This window comes from Homarus americanus, unplaced genomic scaffold, assembly GCF_018991925.1.
Source record: "Homarus americanus isolate GMGI-L3 unplaced genomic scaffold, GMGI_Hamer_2.0 scaffold52512, whole genome shotgun sequence".
Taxonomy (NCBI): Eukaryota; Metazoa; Arthropoda; class Malacostraca; order Decapoda; family Nephropidae; genus Homarus; species Homarus americanus.
The window spans coordinates 2,935,995-2,944,755 of NW_024735442.1; positions in this window are offsets into that span (position 1 = coordinate 2,935,995).

Genomic DNA, 8,761 nt, shown 5'->3' on the forward strand with positions numbered 1-8,761 from the left:
CCCTTGCTGTGACACTGAAGGACAAATGCAGGGAAAAAATATCAGCTTTTATATCTAATAGAGAATATGAAATCATTATGGTCATGGTGTGTGAATCTAAGTAAACTTTATATTAATAATAAAAGTTTCTAATACTGTACAGTAAGTCCTCGATGATCAGACAGTCCAGTTACCAATAAGTAGCGCATAGATCTATATTTAGCTACAGTATCTTAATATTATAATGGGTTTGTTCTCACAATAGTAATTAATGAAATATTTCAATAGTTTATTTTTTATAAAATGTGCTTAAGAGGAAACATTAACTTCTATACAGTACTGTATATAGTTACACACCAGCAAAGTGTGAGCCAGAATTAAAGAATTAGGATTATAGGTAATGTAGCGACTAAAGAATAATATAATGTAATGTAATTATGTAATGTAATGTAATATAGTTAACAAATGTATATAATTGTTGTAACTAGCCATTCTGATCATGTAACTGTTGTTGAGTCGGCTGGCTGACGTGGCTGAACTTGGTTCGAGAATTGAGCCGAGACAGCTTCTTTCAATCAGCCAGTATATATACTCGTGGGCGGCCTCGGAACGGCCACACACTCTCGCTCCGTGCTAGAGCACAGTTCTCCTAGCCACACCAATGAACTGGTAAACGTTGCCTGAGTTTTCCAGTACCAAACATTACAGTAATGTTTAGTGTACAAACATCTACATTTTGTCAAGGTAATTATTGAATTATCATACTGTCATTATTTTGTTTTTTTCTTGGCTTGCATGTCATAGGATACAGTGGCAACAAATTAGAATATGATACTTTATTTTGTATGACTGAAAATTTCACTTTTTACATCATATGAGTGATGTTAGCGATGAATACTGTAAAAACATAGCCCCCCATATTCCATTAATGCTCACGGGGAAATATTTCTCAATAGTGTATTACCGTAGTAATTTCAGTAAAGTATTCTTCCTTACAATTTAGTACTGTATTTGCATAACCCCTGTATTCACAAAAAATAAATATGAACTTGTAAATGTATTTTTAATGTATTTTTAAATCAACCACCTATCTATTGGAAGTGTTTCCTTTATTTATTCAGATATACAATAAGTTACTATACTTTTCAGATCATTTGAATGCGCTATACTGTACAGTACAAAATATATTTCTCACTGACATGCTCTCATATTAGTCCACATACTGTATGTGACTTCCAAAGAATCTTGTCTTTATATTACATATGTTACATATATAAATGCTTAATATTTATTCCAAAGAATACCACAGTGAAACAACTTTTTATAGAAGGCTCTCTATATTCATATAGTTCCTTATATATACATAAAAATCTTTTTCATGACAAACTTTATAATATACAAAAAATATGAACAGTACAGAATTAATTCAGTAATGAAATACAGTACAGAACTAAAAATTTTAAAAGCATCAAACAAAATATTTCAATAAATATATCCCTTAATTCTGAAACAAAAATGTACAGTAGCTCTTTTAGTACAGTACACATTAAGGTCAACAGGGCATAAATTAAATCAAGACCCTACTCTGTAGAGTACAGTTTACCAGTTTATGGCAGTACAGTTTGAATGAGGGGATTAGCCCACCCGAGCACAGGTCACTGACCCACATCAGGGCCTGGGAGGCAAAGATATAATAATGATGATAATAATAATAATAATAATAATAATAATAATAATAATAATAATATTAATAATAATAATAATAATAATTCATAGTAAATAAAATTTATAATAAAATATAAAAATTTGAAAATAAAATAATAAATTAATAATGATAATAACAACACTGTAAAAATAATAATAAAGAAATACAAAAATGAAAAGATCAAAAGTGAGAAACAATATACAGTATGTACAGTATGTTGTGTTGTCAATAGTAAGAGAAACAACTGAGACCCTGCAATTGTGTGTAAATGAGGCAGAAAGTCAGATAAGCAGCCTGGGACTTGGTCACAATTTTTGTGATGCCATGTGGCAGCAGGGTCTACCATTAGACAACACATTATGTATCTTCCCAGGCGGTAGTACCTCCCTGTTTTGCGAGTTTCTTTTTTATCTATTAACGATTCTTGTGTATTAGCGATTTTTGCGTATTAACGATTCTTGTGTATTAGCGATTCTTGTGTACAGTATTAACGATTCTTGTGTACTAGCGATTCTTGCGCACTAGCAGTTCTTGTGTACTAGCCCTTCTTGTATACTAGCGATTATTGTGTATTAACGATTCTTGTGTATTAACAATTCTTGTGTATTAACGATAAGTGAAGTGCGTAATGTAAATGTCGGGAGCGGTTCTGGTGGTGATGATGGCCATAGAGAAGGTCAACAAGGAAAGCCCCAAGCCAAGCGTGAATACCGTAAAGGGGTAAAGAAAAGGAAATACAACCTTGAAATGAAACGAGTGATGCTTGAAATGATCAAAAGTGGTGCTCTTATCTTAGGAAGAACAAGGAAGCCTTAACTGCTTCTGTGAATGTATTCTCAAGATTTTCTCATAACAGGACATTCTCCGATACTCCACAACAAAACCTACTGCTTGTTTTCACAGAACATTACCTTCACAAGTGGGTGGAAAGAAGAAACTGTAAGAAAGGCGATCTGTCTGGGCCACAGATAAGGCATCAAGCACGTGTTTATTATGCTGCAGTTGCACAGAAGAAATACATTAACTCCACCACCGTTCAGTGCTTCTGTTGGTTGATTGGCTGCTTTTAAAAAGTGTTATGAAGTCAAGTTTGCCCACTACCATGGGGAGAGTGCATCAGCTGATGTAGCAGCAGAAAAATATCTACTTGTCTATCAAGATCTTGTGAAAGAGGGTGGTTATTGCCTAAACCAGATCTTCAATTGTGACGAAACTGGTATTTTCTGGACGCACTCACCTAAGACCACTTTCATTGCCAAGGATAAAAACCGACAAGGGGTGTAAAGACTTCAAAGGACAGGATTACAGTTTTATTCACAGCTAATACAAGTGGAGATTTCTTGATGAAACCCCTTGTTGTTAACCATGCTGCCCATCCTAGAGCCTACCATCATGCCAATCTGTTGCAGCTCAATGTTTATTGGACGTCTAATAAGAAACTTTTATGCACTGATTGGTTTGACAAGCATTTTGTTCCTGATGCCCAACAGTACTGCCGGAGGAAGAACATTGACTTCAAAGTGATCCTGGTGATGTATAATGTTCTACTATCAGTCACTCTATAAAGACTTTCGTCAACAGGCAGATTCATTAGACGAGTTACAACAAATTGAGGCAGAACTCTCTCACAGTGACCAGGCTCTATCAGCTAACCAGGAACAGGAGGAGAAGATAATAGACGACCCAACTCCTACCACCTCACCACCCCGCAACTGTGAAGTGTTATCAGTTTGTGAATTTGGGAAGAAATATAATATTAAAAATGCAGTGGACAGAATTGTTGAGGTATGGCGTAAGATTAATGTTGCAACAGTGCTACACGCATGGAAGCCTTTGTTCGGTAACTCCTAGGTAAGTGGGGCAGAGCAGACCAAGGAAAGTGGGGAGAGACAGTCTGTTTCCAACACTAATAGACACAGTGGAGGCAGCACGGTCAGTCCCAGCTCCAGGATTTTCGGTTGTTCAGGTTGAAAATTGGCAAGAAATCGTTGGTCAACATCAGCAGCAACCGACAATTGAGGAAATGTTGGAGGAGGATAAAGAACAAGAAGAACATCAAGCAACACGAGGATGACGTTAAGCCTGGTGAACCTACAACACGCCAGCTGACTGAGGTGCTCACAACCATCGCACGTCTCAGTGAGCAGCTTGATGATTATGATACCAGGCCTCATGCTCAGAACTGTATCTGCCCTGTCATTGATAAGGTTATGGAGGAATGTAAAGCCACGTACATGTCCTGTGTTAATGCTCGTCAGCAGGCCCTTATTACTCGCTACCCGCGCAAGGCTCAGCCTGTTATTAATGCCTTGGCAAACATCACTTTAAGAGATGATGATGGCACCACCGATGATGATATTGAAGTGTCGGGTAACTTACTGGTGGAAGAGCTATCTCAAGACCTTGAGAGATTTGATGCTGCTGTTAGAGGTGTAGATGAGGAAGCAGTAACCAGCCCTTCCTGCTTCGGAACCCATCAAGCAGCACCGTCAAGGATTTCACCGATTCCATCAAGGTAAGTTATTCTACAGTATGAGTGTATATAAATATTGTTACCAACAATATGTACAAAATAATATGTATGAATACATTACAGTAATGCCATTGTCTTGGTGGGTTGTAGGTCATTATGGCGGGGTTTGGGTGACACCGCGGAACTGATTAGGCTTATTTACATGTATTTCAACGTCACTCATTTTGCGATTTTAAATTTCGCGATGCTAAAACCTGTACCAATTAGTCGCGAAACTTGAGATCCTACTGTATTCAATTATCATAAGTATGGAGACAACCAATTAGCAACTTATTAAATAATAAAAAATTCTCCTTCCTTATATGACACTTGAAGTACAGTAGGTATATGAGAGCTAGCTCTGGATTACAATTCTGTTAATTAGATTTTTTCATATTTTAGTTTTAATTCACTCTTATTCTCCTTGCTGTCTATATAATTTTGCTTACATTCTTCATCTACATAACAGAGAAGGCAAGAAGTAGATGTTTCTAAAATTGTAGAAGGGTCCCCACTTATCACTGTACATACTGTACAGTATATACATTCCATAAAAGTGTGACTTTAAGTGAACACTAAATCAATAGACTTTTCTCCATCGATAATGTAAATACAGAAGGAGGTTGCTTGTACACTATTGTATCATGCCTTAGCTTGTATGACAGCCAGACTGAAAGGTACAGTATGCTGGTTCTGATCATCCATCCAACATGAGACAAGAGCAATGGCGGCTCGTCGGTAGGCACTGTGGAACTGCAGCACCCCCTATTTCACCCGATATATATGTATTATATAATATATCATATCATATATGTTTATTTATTTATACTTGTACAAGACATTTAAAACTATTATCAATAATCCTTAAACTTAATGTCAATGGCCATCCTCTAATTCAGAGAAAACAACAAAAATCCCTGTATGTGGAACTGTCTTACTCTACAGTTCCAATAACAGGCGTTTGCTTTGTCGCACGCATGGCATGTCCTGGAGGCAAGTGGGGGCTAGCACTGTGGATCACACAGTGCCGATCTGGTTATCAGTGTGGGAGGTAGTGTTTATGCATCATCCTGTGTGATGCTTACGTGCTGTCTGCTATATCAAGAGTATTTGAATGTGATAAATTGTAGATGATGTGATATCATACTGTATGATATCACATCATCTACAAATCCCATGAACTGATTTCAGGACCTACTAATTTTCTTTGCACTTAAGGATGCAACACATTGGGCACTGGCCCTGATCTTCTCAGCATTACCCAGAATAGATCTTCCCATGGTGGGATGCAAGCCTAGAGCAACACCAAAGTGGACAGCTCACTCACCATCATCAGACCACCTTAAAAAATCCAATTTGGCAACCAAGGTACAGTAATTATTTTCATAACATTCTTTGTGCTAGGCACTGCATTGTGACTAGCTGGGCAATTTGGTAGATTGACCAAAAAGAACAAAATTCCGCAGGGTACAAATATGAACATCTCTGCAGCCAAACTGAGGTGGAATGCTTCTTGGGTCTAAGCAATAATTAGACAGTAGCAAACTATGGCCATTGATACTTAAAAAAAAAAAATTGCACTGCTAAACAGACGTCTTCATTAGCAACTTCTGAACAAAATAACAATTAATGGGGAGACAATACACAAGCACCCCATGTTTCCATCGTAACTGAAGCCTACAATTAGTCAGAGCATAACTTTATGAGTTGAAGATAGTCCTGAGATGTATAAGTCTATATACAAATATAATGAGTTGAATATCAAAATAACTTTAAACCCCTTCACTACATCTTACAATATACTATATGTGAGCTATGGACATTTAAATATTGATGTATTTATTGTTTCATTAACAAAAATTAAAGCTGAAAAAAAATATACCGGTATATATAAATATATATTTTAAATTTCTAAATAAGTGTTCTTTTATATTGTTTAAGATCAAAACAAAAAATAGTGTATATAACACAGTACAGTATGTATACATAAATTTCCTAATCCTCTCTTTTTACACTAAATTATTCATCAGTAACACCATTATCAAATTGGGTGGTCAAATTCAAATTTTTCAACAATACTTCTTTTAAATTAAACATTACACCCTAAAAAAATTAAGGCAATGAAAATTTGGTCAATGAATGATAGCAAAGAAAGGGAATGCAGAAATTAGAAAGAAATATAGTAGTACTGTATATACAGTATACTGTACAGTACAGTATATACATTTGCAGATTTTGTTAAGTGCAGCCTAATATTGGCGATTATAACATGGTTGAATAGCAGATAAAGCCTCAGCAATTGACTAGAAGAATTTTTGCATAAATAACAAGAGTTGAAGATTTCACACAGTTAGTGTGCAGTACAGTAATACCCCGCTTTACGCGTTTCAGTTTTACGAGTTTCTACATTTACGCGGTACCCCGCCAGAATCGGAATTCCCACTTTACGGGGTGCATCTACTCATATACGCTTGAAGCGGCGTGGGCAGGGTGCGCACAAGGTCGCCCAATCATCAAAACATTACCGAGTTCTTCACCCGCCACCCACCACAGCCGGCCCAAGTCAGTGATAGTGAGGATATGGACTTTGAGGGGTTTGACAAAGAGGCCCTGTAAGCCTCTGTGGTGGATAGTGATACAATTGATACAAGTGATACAGGTGAGGGCCAATAATCTGCCCTCTGCCTCGGAACCAACCCCCCATCCCCGTGTGCCCAGCCATCTTTTCTACTAGTGTAAGTGTTAAAAAACCTAATATTATTGATATTTCTCTTAATTATTAATTGTGTGTGCATACCATCATAAAATTAAGAAGTTATTTTTACTACAACGTAGTGGAGTTTGGGGGTCGGCCCAGTCTCTATTTCAATTAATCCCATATGTTCTGTTGTTCCATTTATGCATTTCCCGCTTTACGCGGGCCTCCATGGGTTCAATTGACCGCGTAAAGCGGGGTTACACTGTACTGTAATATGACAATTGGTGATATAAACATACCAAAGTAGTGATGAGGTTAAAGTCAGAACTACTCATTAAGCTAAAATATTTATGTTTTAGCTTTAATGATATTCAGCCTTTATCAACCCCTAGGCTTCGGGTCACGTCACATGACGTTTTGATCATTTGTGGGCCTATTTGAATAAAAAGGGGCAGACCTGGCTTGATTATGTAGCCAAGTAGTATATATCTTTCACTCACACATGAGAGCCTCCCAGTCTCTTCTAAGTTTTTGTGATGTAGGAATCTTGCCCTTGGACTTGACTCACTTCATCATGTGTTTCTACCCCCAACCCCCAAGCACAAGTCTACCTGTAGTACAGGTATTGTGATCAATTAATAGAGCAGTAATAATGATTGTTAGTAGTGTAAATTTTTAATAACATAGTAAAACAAGTGTCCTGTACCTCATACTGACTACAAATTAATGTGTTTATCTCATACTATTTTGTCACACACACGCCAATTCACAAACATTCTCGAAGCCCAAGGGTTAATGATGTAAATTAAATCTGGTTCTATAACACTATACATATACACTACAAGCTATTCCTTTCAAAGTAAGCTTAAATAAAATTTCGGAGTAAAAAAATCAAAACTAATGAGCCATCTGTAACTTAATAACCCGGTACCAGGGTAATGACTGGAAGACATCGAGGTGACATTACACTGTCAAATATCCATGAAATATAATTACCTGTACGTATACCAGCACTTTTCATAGTACTGCACAGTATGCAATGACCAAATGGACCATCTACTAAAACGTAACTAAACATTTTCTTTTCTAAAAAATGACAAAGTACAATATTTTTTTACTGGCACAATTATTACCACTCAGATATGCAACAAATTAAATAGATTATTTACCTGACTTCACCACTTATTTCACTGTTATAGTATTCATAGCTATAGATAATGTAATATTGTACCAGTGACCGATCGCCCAAGCGGCTAACAAGCCGATCAGTGGCGAAGAGGATAAAAGTAAAAGAAGCACTACAACATGCTAAAGAATTCAGCAGTACAGTAAAACTTACTAATAGGGGATCTAGCCCTTACGAATTATGAGATTTTACGAAATATAAGGAACGCCTAAACAAAATTTAAACATTTCTAAGTACAGTATCTTTGTACCAGATTTAGGTTGATGGCCCATGGTTATCTGATATACCGGTAATAGCACAAACACTGGGAAATGACGGAAAAACAAGTGGAAAAAAGCTTGCGCTGTAGACCGTAAATGTACACTCCACAACGGACCAACATAACTGACCGTGACTGACACGCAGCATAGTACATGTACTTTGTTAACACCGAGATGGGTGGTTGGTGGTCACATCCCAAATATTAAAAAAATATATATAAATATATAATATTTTAAAATGTCTCATACAGGATCTGTATATTGAAATATTACCTAATAATATCAAATTTGGGTAAATTTTTACTTTAGGACACGAGTCCTTAGGGGTTGACCAATATGTTTTTCCAGTGTGTTTTAAACGCATCAGGCCTTCATTTTTGGCGGAAATTGCTCGTTTTGCCTCCCCCCTCCACACACACAA